The following is an 11,498-nucleotide window of genomic DNA, read 5'->3' on the forward strand; positions in this document are numbered from 1 at the left end:
TTCTGAGGTTCAGGGCAAAGTGAGTAGGAATTCCTCTGAAGATGCCTGTCACAGCTGTGGGTGAAACGTCAGGAAAGAAAATACCAAGACCATGGTTACACAGCCCGGATAACCTACAAGAACCAATGAGTAGGAACTTGCTCATTGAGTCCTGAAACTGAATAATAGAATCACAGAGTTGATAGGGCCATACAAGCCATCTAGTCCAACCCCCTGCTCAATGCAGGATTAGCCTAGAGCATCCCTGACAAGCGCTTGTCCAGCCTCTGCTTGAAGACTGCCAGTGAGGGGGAGCTCACCACCTCCCTAGGTAGCTGATTCCACTGTCGAACGACTGTAAAAAAAAAAAAATTCCTACTATCCAGCCGGTACCTTTCCTCTGCACCCGCTCCATTCTGCCCACATCCTTTTTGAAGTGAGGCCTCCAGAACTGCACACGATACTCCAGGTGTGGCCTGACCAATGCTGTGTACAGTGGAACTACGACATCTTGCAATTTGCATGTTATGCCTCTGTTGATGCACCCCAAGAATGTGACAATACAAGAGATTCAATACTGGAGGGTTGGCCTGTAGCAGAAGAGCTGAATTCGAGTGCAGCAGCACCTTAAAGACCAACAAGATTTCCAGGGTACAAGCTTTGAAGAGTCCAAGCTCCCTTCATCAGGAGGAGGTATTTTTATTCTCTGTCTCCATTTTGGATGAGAGAAGGGGTGTGAATGTGTGTGTGTGATGTAGGGCTGGGAAATTTGCGCCTGACAACATGCAACCCCAACCTGAAGTTTTTCCCATTCCAGGATACCATAAAGTGTGAGGGGCACTGTTGTTTCCCAGTATGCAAAACATTTGGGGATGTGTATGGTCATAAGGAATGGAGGGAACCCCCTTCCCTGCAATCCTAGCAAAGACCTCTCCCCCGCTCTTTTAATGTCAGAGCAGTCAGTGTGCGTGAAAGCTTATAGCATCTTGAATTTAGGAAAGCGATTATATCAAGAGATTAGATTGACATGCAGAAGGTCCCAGGTTCAATCCCCGGCATCTCCAGTTAAAGGGACTGGGCAAGTAGGCGATGTGAAAGACCTCTGCCTGAGACCCTGGAGAGCCACTGCTGGTCTGAGCAGACAATACTGACTTTGATGGACCAAGGGCCTGATTCAGTATAAGGCAGCTTCATGTGTTCATGTGTGTGTTCAAGAGAAGTGTGACTTGCAGGGCAGATCCTTTGACTCTTTCCCACTCCTACATCAAGGAACTGTGAGTTGTTAGGAGCTCAAGCAGGCAATTCCATCTCCTCCCCTCATTAACAAAGAGGTTTCAATCATGATGGGTAGCTGTGTTAGTCTGTCGACAGCAGTAGAAAAGAGCAAGAGTCCAGTAGCACCTTAAAGACTAACAAAATTTCTGGCAGGATGTGAGCTTTATTCAAGACAAGAAGTACCCAAATTTGAACTTGTCTCATCCCATCTGAACTCTGAGACATGACAACTTTATGGTATACAGCATCTTTGATTGTAAATAAAGTGCAGCCTTGAAATGACTTCTTATTTTATGAAGTTGTTATTAAAAGCTATGTTCTCACTGCCTGATTGTTCCTTATCATGTAAACTCCAACCCAAGACATCAGAGAGAGAGAGAGAGAGAGGGTTCTTGAGAACAGCTGCAGATGAACAAGCATCACTTGATATTGGTAGTTTACCACAGGGGGAAAGGGTAGTTTGTATCAATGTAAACTGATTGTGTAAATCAATCTTAATTTGCATAAAATTTGCAAATTGCAAATTTGACAGACTTGACAAATGGGCAATTAGCTTTGAATATTTGTTTCCATGCTAATTTGGAGAAGGTGCAACAGACAGATAAACAAGCTGGGAAGCAGTTAACCACCGAAGCAAGCCTCGGTAACTGTACGGGTGGGTTTTCCCCCCCACAGTTAACAGCTTGCTATGTTTCCCTCTCTAATGTGGCTGTATATGCTTTAAAAAAAACCCCAAGATTCTGCATCAAGGTACCCCAAATCATGTGGCTTGGAAAGGTAATTACTAAGGCTGGAATAAGTTAGGCAAATAAGCTCATATGATCTTATTTTGCTTAATTTATTGCACTTATAGCTGCTGTGGGGTTGGGGAGGAGACAACAGAGACTATTGAGCTATGAATCTCTGCCTGCAGCTGTGAGAATCCTGGTCAGCCTCTTGAGTTGTCACTGAGCCCTCATGTTCAGACTCCATCAGGGCTAGAAACTTGATTTTTTTTTAACGAAAGCAGAGGGAGAGGCCGTGGCTCAGTGGTAGAGCATTTGCTTGGCATGCAGAAGGTCCCAGGTTCAATCCCCGGCATCTCCAGTTAAAGGGACTAGGCAAGTAGGTGATGTGAAAGACCTCTGCCTGAGACCCTGGAGAGCTGCTGCCTGTCTGAGTAGACAATACTGACTTTGATGGACCAAGGGTCTGATTCAGTATAAGGCAGCTTCATGAATTCAGAGACTCCCTGGTTATAGAATTATGTGACTGATGCAAAACTATACAAGCTGCAAAAAGACCCTCCCCTGTGTGTTTAAATGTTGGTAGCTTTGTTTTTGTGTGTTTAATTGTTGGTTGGTGGAGAGCCAAGAGCGGTGGTTTGGAGCTGCGGACTCTGATCTGGAGAACTGGGTTCAATTCCCCACTCCTCCACATGAGCGCCGGACGCTACTCTGGTGAACTGAGTTGGTTTCCCCACTCCTGCACATGAAACCAGCTGGGTGACCTTGGGCTAGTCATAGTTCTATTAAGAGCTCAGCCCCACCTATCTCACAGGGTGTCTGTTGTGGGGAGGGGAAGGTGACTGTAAGTCGGTTTGATTCTGGTAGAGAAAGTCAGCATATAAAAACCAACTCTTCTTCTTCTTCTTCCTCCAAAGCTCGCTGCCTTGCAAACTTCTTCACAACCGTTTGAGTGCTGCTGTTATATCTAAAATTCATGCTGTTGTTGTTTATATCCCCAGATTGCCATTCTGTGTAAGAGGCTGCTCCATTTGGAAAGAGACTGTGTTTGACTGTCTAGCATCTGCCTCTCACTCTTTACATCCTGGAATGGTGCCAGAATCAACTTTGTCTGTTTCTGGGCTTCCAAGCTCTGTGGCAGACAGTTTTTCTCCTCCCCTTCCTATGGTTTTTTCCCCTGTTCACTTCAACACAAGTGGACTCCTGGAATGGCTGCTTGCTACTATGGATACAAAATAGGAAGACACTAAGCCACAGGGCCAGCGAAGTCAAAACAGGCCGTACTGCACCAAATAAATTTATTTAATACAGCCCAAGACCAATAAAAATAGAATCAATATAATAATTCAAACTTCCAGTATATCAAATAACTTTTGAGAAAAGAAACATTTTGAAATTATAAATTCACCAAATTATACATTATTGTTATAAAAATTATAGCTAAAAAGCCTATATATAGCTTACCCAAGTTTTCCTAGTCTCATAGGCTATCCATCCAATAGCCTATAAGTTCTGTGCACATGGAAATCTCATATCTCTCACAGATTCCTGAAATTCTCAGCTTTCTTTTAATTAACAAGTTTCTAGCACATATGATTATGGAAATAGTTCTTGAGAAAAGGTCGGTGTTCTCCATTGTCCAATACATGAGGATTAGATTTCTCCCTTTTCTTCAGCTCCATGCATCCCTTTCTGTATACCTTTTGTGTATATGTGGATGCCCACTCAATGGAAGTGGAAAGACATGGCATTCACACCTAGGAAGCATGAATGGTGTTCCCTTCCAGTTTGCAACTAAGGCGGCTGGTTATTGAACTTCAAACAATTATATGAAATTCAGTTCTTCTTCTTCTTCTCCTCCTCCTCCTCCTCCACCATCTCCTCCTCCTCCCTCCTCTTCCTCCTCCAGCTTGGTGTAGTGGTTAAGAGGAGAGGTTTGGAGTGGTGGATTCTAATCTGGAGAACTGGGTTTGATTCCCCACTCCTCCACATGAGCAGCGGACGTTAATCTGGTGGACCGGGTTGGTTTCCCCACTCCTACACATGAAGCCAGCTGGGTGACCTTGGGCTAGTCACAGCTCTCTTAGAGCTTTCTCAGCCTCACCTAATTGGGGACTATATACTTAAAGTTTCCATGAACACCCTGCCTCAAAATCATCTGACAGCAATGACCTCTGACTGCTGAAACTTCATGCTGGAATAAATGCTGCCATTCTTTAAGGGTACAATGGGGAGGGAAGAACCTTGTATACTTCCCAGAGCTCTTTAGGGGAAAGGTGGAATTTAAAAAAATGCGATGTTGCTTTTAACTGGGGTACACTTTCTCTGTTCAGGACCCTCACAGCATGTTGTCCATTCAGCTGGATCTGGCATAGGGATCGGCACACTTGATTGCCCTGTTCAGTTCCGCAGTCTCTTCTCTGAGGCTGGAGGCCATGCAAACAGCTGAGTGGGATTTGTGGGCTGTGATGGCATGGCTTCTGCTTCTGCTTTCAGATTAGTTGCCCTGCTGGCCGCCTGTTTGGCCTGGGGAGGCAGATTTCTGGGTTTCACTTGAGCTCATGTGCAAGGGAGCTATAAAAAGACAGTTGCTTTATATTTAGCCCTTCAATGAATAACACCAGAAGGCCAAAAATGGATGCCAGGTGACAGCTTCATTATTATACAATATATCATAATAAATTATGATATATACAAATAATATATTTGTACAATAAAAAAGCTGTCACCTAGCATCTTTTTCCCTTTTTTGGCTTGCCGGCATGTTGCTTGGTGTAGCCCTATTTTTCTTACACCAGAAGGGGCTTAGCTGTCCATTTGGTAGAAGGAAGTTTTAAATCTCTCTTGAAATAATGTACATCTTGAAGGAAAGAACAATTAAATGCCTACATACATGAACACATGAAGCTGCCTTATACTGCATCAGACCCTTTGATCTATCAAAGTCAGTATTGTCTACTCAGACCGGCAGCAGCTCTCCAGGGTCTCAGGCAGGGGTCTTTCACATCACCTACTTGTTTAGTCTCTATAACTGGAGATGCCGGGGATTGAACCTAAGACCTTCTGCATGCCAAGCAGAGGCTCTACACTGAGCCACGACCCCTCTCCTAAAAGGATCTCAACAGTTCACCGGCACCTACGTGTGGAGTAGTAGTGTATTGCTGGGGACTTTATTGCAAGTAAATACTCTGGTCCTGTGGATTTGTAGATGTAGTTACATGTGTTTGACTGGATCCTTTCTACATGTACTTCTTGTATACTTTTTTTTGTATTTTGAATATTTTGACAAACTATATGTGATATTTTGGTTATAATCTGATCAAGAGTGTTGTGTCGCATTTTTGTTTTATACTGATTTTGGCTTGCAGTACCTGGAGGTTGGCAACCCTGTGTGTGGATCTCAACTGGGCACCAGGCTGCTTGCGGGAAGGGCTCTTGGGCAGCAGGAACTTTGTGAACCTCCTAAGGTACAAAGAGTCCCCCTCCTTCCACTTTGCAGTGCAGAAATACATTATGGTCTGCCAAATTCTGCCAAATGGACCTTTATTTCCCCTTAATTTCCTCCTTCCTTTATGCCTTACAATACCTCCTCAGTAGCCCTTAATGACCTCCTTGGAGAAAGCAATTTCTGCTGAAAACTCAACTCGACAAAATCAAATAAGAAACGAAATATGAGTGTGGTGAAAGCCTGTGTAAAATGACCACATTATTTATTCCACGATGGTTGCCCGCATTTTGAAAGAAGGCCTGTACAAAAACTCCTGCTTTATCGTTAGCTCCCCCAGCAACACTGGAGCTAACTGCATTGTTCAGTGTGATGCAATGTGTCATGCCAAAAAGCAGTTTTAACATTTGTAGGAGCGGTGTGTATTTCTTAGGGACCTCTTTTGTCTTTTGTTTTACAGGGTAACAAGCTCAGAGTCCCGTTATTCCCTTTGGCGATAAGAATGCCACTTACAGTCTATTAGCACTTTATCTGGCTGTCCTGGTGTGCCTCCTTCTGTGCGCATAAGTGTGTAGAGTAGATGCATGTGTCGTAGCACACAGTGGACACACAGGCAATCACAGTTCACCAGTACATCTCTACTGCGTGTTCCTGAGAGGCTGAAAGTATATGTCTCTCCTTCATAACTGGGGAGGGGCTGTGGTTCAGTGGTAGAGCATCTGATTGGCATGCAGAAGGTCCCAGGTTCAATCCCCGGCATCTCCAGTTAAACGGACTAAGCAAGTAGGCGGTGTGAATAGTCCTCTACCTGAGACCCTGGAGAGCTGCTGCCAGTGTGAGTAGACAATACTGACTTTGATGGACCAAAGGTCTGATTCAGTATAGGGCAGCTTCATGTGTTCATGTGACATGTACAAGCAGCAGAACATAGAGGCAGAGGCAGCAGGAGTGACTCTTTTAAAGTTTGAATCTGCACTTTGTATGGCATTAACTTTGCTGAAGTGATTATTGAAAAGGTGGACAACATGGATGAAAGCTATTTTAAAATCTAATGCACATTCTGGCTTGCATAGCTTTATTTAGTTGAAGCTGGCTGAATAAAAGAGATTGGCCACCTTTTCATTTAATCTCACTTGCTTGCAATGGGACAGTGAGGGCAAATGAAAGGTAAACAAGTACAGAGGGAGAAAGAAATAAGTTAATTAAATATGTGCTTACTGTTAGCAGTTCAGTGGTATGGCAACTTGCTTATATTGAATGAATGACAGATGTGTTTGTCAGTTTTAATATTATATTGTCTATCTCATTAAATCATTACTAGACCCTTCTTCAGCATTGCTCTGTTGATGTTTCTTTGTGGACCTATTGTTATTATGGTACACAATCCTAATCACTATGTGCTTTGTACAGTTTATTCTGCTGTTAAATTGGTAAACCAGTAAAATGAGGAGACCCAAAATACATATTTCATTCCTCTTATTTCATAAGACAAACACCGCAATGGCAGAACAGCTAGACTCATAAGAACATAAGAAAAGCCCTGCTGGATCAGACCAAGGTCCATCAAGTCCAGCAGTCTCTTCACACAGTGGTCAACCAGGTGCCTCTAGGAAAGAAAGATAATCTGGAAAAGAAAGATCATCTCGGAGGCTCCTGCAGGGCTTCAGGAACCTCATGTGTATCCTCCCATTTCACCAGTTGTAGCAGATGAATCAAGTAGCCATGGTGAGCTATGAGCCTTTTCTCTAAGAAGAAAAAGAGAAGAAGAGTTGGTTTTTATACCCTGCTTTTCTCTGCTGTAAGGAGTCTCAAAGCGGCTTACAATCGCCTTCCCTCCCTCCCCACCCCACAACAGGCACCTTATGAAGTAGGTGGGGCTGAGAGAGTTCTGAGAGAACTGTGACTGGCCCAAGGTCTCCCAGCAGGCTTCATGCGGCGGAGCGGGGAATCAAACCTGGTTCTCCTGATTAGAGTCTGTTGCTCTTAACCACTGCGCCAGGCTGGCTCTACCCATGCCACTTCCTGACTCCAGCTCTGCCTCAGCTCTCCAGAGTTGCATGGAACTTTTGTCCCTCTTTGCGCCTCTTGGTGGCAAATAACTCTACTGCAAGCAACAGTGGAATGTCTTCCAGATGGAACAGATTGACTGTTCGTGATGGGGAGCATCCCTGGCACACCAGACACTGTGAGCACCTGGTTCTCCTCCTTGGCATAATGACAGAGCATTTTTTTTTTGTTAGGCTTTAATACCAGGGAGCCACCCTAAGGCTGTGGCTTGTGTTTTGAGGACTACAGCTCCCACAAACACTTTGGAACATGTCACTAATAAAACAACACAGGCTTTTAACAATCTCATTTTTGTCCTGTAATAATCTGTTCCAACTTCACAGCCAAAGCCAGTGATTTACTTCTGTGACCACAGTAACATGTGGCGCTCTCCGATTCTGAACACAAACATTACTGAGTTAATGCGAAGCGCTTTATAGTTCAAAGGTGGCATTAATTCACCCGTGTTTGAAGCTGCTGGAGAACAGGACGTAGTTTTGTATAAAAAGGCAGACTTGTAAATGTGGAGGAAAGGACGGTCTGTTTTTAAAGCAAGACTCACTCCCTGCCAGGCCAGTATGTGGGCAGAGAGGTGAGATGTGACTTCTCAGACATACATCTCCTGGAGAGGAAAGAATACTGAGTTCTCTTTTGGACTACACAGTATTTACAAGTGGGGAACTAATGCTGAAAGTGAATAATCATGTCACTGTCTTTGAATTTCTGAAGGGAAGAATCTAACATTTGTGTTTGATGGCCCTTGGAATACAAGAGAGATCTGTTTTATTTTCCTTGCAGTAAATTGTATACTTCAATCCAGATGTTTGTCTCCTCCTTGGCTTCCAATCTGCAGCACTTCTGGTGGGGGTTCTACATGACATCGTGCTGTAAGCATCCTCTTTCCAGGTTTTCTTTGTCTTCAATATCGTCTTTCCCATACTCACTTTCCTCTGATCTTTTTGGAAAGAACACTGTCTAAGCATGTTATCTCACTGTATGGAAGGAACTGTGCACATTTTACTACCCTGCAAAGGCTTCTCCTATATAGGCGCCATTTTCCTAATTTTGGTCCATCATGGATACTATTTTCTGATCTTTTTTTCCCTGCCACACCACTGCTGAGTGTTGTTTTTTTTTCGAACTTTGAAACTGGTGATTTCTGTTGTTCTGTATCACAATAATATTATCACAATCTACCGCCACTTAGCTACTTCCATTACAAATTTTAGTTTCTCTGAATTTCGAGTTTTAAACAATAGGCTTTCCTTTTAACTGTGGAGATATAATGGGAAAGGTGCAAGCAGTTTTTGTCCCAGTTGCCCCAAAAGGGAAACTGTAAGAATGCTGGAGCAGGGTAGGAATTCACTGCTCCACTGGGTTTGTGGGTTTGATTTGGAGCTGATTTGAAATATTTGCTTCAGTTAAGACATATGGAAAATGTTATGCTGAAAAATCCATGTGGATGTTACAGACAAAATCAGTGAGCTGAAGGAATGTCGATTCTTACTGTTTCCTATATATCCTGTGTGAACCTGCCATTCTGTTGGAATGCATAGGTGGCTGGCAAATCCCACTGATCACACTACAAGCAATGAAAGTGACACCAAGCTTATCCTCCAAGGAAATCAGAGTGACGAACTTGGTGTTGTCAGGTGGTCTCTCATCCAGGTAAAAGTCAGATGCAGACTTGCTTTGTTTCTGAACTATTTCAGGTGCTCCAAAGCTGTTCTTTCCATATTGCTCTTGCCCCTATCTTACCAGGGTCGCCAATTTGCACTTTGCCAGTTCAAAAGAGACAGCAGAAACACAATTAGATGCAGCAAGCCCTGTTTTGCATAGATACCAGGGAGGCAATCAGGATGTTCCCCACACAGATGCTAGCTACATGCTGAGATCAGTAAACACCTGAGCCATCATGGTCCTTGAGCAATTGGAACAGAATTGACTTTTCCCAGAAGAACCTGTTCCAAACGCACCAGGCTGACCCCACTCCCTCCGTAACTGGATACCGCCCCCACCTCCTCCTGGTCTCTTCCCCACTCCAGCCCGTTAGATACAAAAGATGTGGATTTGGTTTTGTTAGCCTGCACCTTTCTAATAATAGCGTTCCCGTCAGACCTTATCAGCTGCGGCTTGGTACGTTTGTGCAGCCAGGCTTCCTGTGTTCTCTGTCAGATCCCTTTAAAACCTCTCATACATATACATTCCCCACCCTTAGATCTCATTGCCAAAAGCTGCACTACCCTGGGAAGAAGCAATCAGGAGAGATGGATTGGAAGTGGGCGCTGGAAAAATGAAGAGGGAGACACACGCGCACACGGAGAAGACATGCAAGCTGCCGCCTTGTGCCCTCCAGTCAGTGAAGGGTTAACAAAATGAAGAGCTCTTGTGCAGGCAGAGAGTGTTCTTGCTTGGTGGTGAGAGGAAGGCTGTTACTGGATGTCAGGGAACCGTTCCCTCTGCTGCCCACTGCCAGCTTGTAGCCGTGAGCTTTTATTTTGGAGGATCCAGGGTCTGGCTACCTACAGAAACTCTCTTCCCTCCACAAACCTCCTTTTTCATCTGGACCAGGGGAGCCTTTCTTCACACATGGCTGGGATTTGACTCAGGAGGGGAAACTGCCTGGAGTAGTTTCCCTTTCAGATGATTTTTTTTTTTAATTTAAGAAAACAGGACTTCCCCAGGTCTCCTGGATGAATGAAAGCCTTTCAAAACCACACCAGGTAAGCTCACGGGGTTACTGTAAGTTAGGTAGCTTCCCTAAGGGGTCATGTTCATGCCTGCATTATGCCAGTGGAGATTGTGTAGTTTTCCCACTCGAGAAACTGAAAAATCGGTTTTCCTCACCACCTCGCCCTTGCTGTGAAGCCAGGCACATTGGCTGTAGTATTTTTTTTTTACCCTAGAAGAAGTATGAAATAGTTTGGTAAGAATCTGTTAGATGGTTTCCTCTGAGTATGGTTCATGGGAGAGTCAAGATGACTTATCTGATCAGTTTCTGTCTCCTACTGGAGTAGTAGTAAAACTATTAACATGGACTTATTGCAAAGACTGTGTGTAGGAGGACTGGCTTTCATACACAAGTCTGATACCTTAGGTTGGGGGCTTTGTCGGGAACTGGCTCTAAGCGAAAGTTGATACTAAGCAAGCGATGCAAAGAATTGCTCCCACGAATGCCTTGACTTGACAAACCAAGCTTTCCAGTCTCCTCTGGTGTTTTCGAAGAACGAAGGGTTGCTCCTGGAGTTTATGTTCTAACCTTATACCTGCTAGTGGTTTGCCTTGAAAGTGATAACACCCAGTTTAGAATAAGAGGGCTACCTAACTCTTTAGTACAGAAGCAGTCAGTGTATATTCCACGTGTTTGCGCAAATACCATACAGTTCACAGTCAACAATCCGGATCCGGCTGTCTGTAAAAAAAGGTAAAGTGACCCATGGGTTGATGTCCCATCACATTTATTAGCCAGGTTATGTTTACAGGGTGATTTGCCATTGCCCTCCCCAGTCATCTACACTTTACCCCCAGCAAGCTGGGTACTCTTTTTACCAACCTTAGAAGGCTGAGTCAATCTTGAGTCGTCTACCTGAAACTGACCTCCGTCGGGATTGAACTCAGGTTGTGATGCTAGGTTCTGATCGTCTGAGATGGCAATCCTGTGCAGCTCTACTCAGACTCCTCCTGAAGTCTCTTCAGCGGGGTTTACTCCCAGGAAAGTGTTTTTAGGATGTTATTGTGAGATTACTCGTTTTTATTTTTCTTCAGTGGCTGGAAATGTGAAGCAGCTCCATCACAACAAAATTAAGAGCTGCTGATATGCAGCCAGGGCTTGTTCTTGGCTGTAATAGGTAGATCTGTTGCTGGATGCCAGAGAATGGTCCACTGTTCAATCCATCACCGACTTTTGTTTTCGAGGATCCAGTGCCTTGCTGCACAAAGAGAACAATCTTGGCAAATGCTTCCCGTTAAGCAGTATACTGTTCCATCTTGCATCTTTTTGCATTTTGGCAAAAGAGTATGTATTGGGG

The sequence above is a fragment of the Euleptes europaea genome, chromosome 14 (assembly GCF_029931775.1).
Source record: "Euleptes europaea isolate rEulEur1 chromosome 14, rEulEur1.hap1, whole genome shotgun sequence".
In the NCBI taxonomy this organism is placed as follows: Eukaryota; Metazoa; Chordata; class Lepidosauria; order Squamata; family Sphaerodactylidae; genus Euleptes; species Euleptes europaea.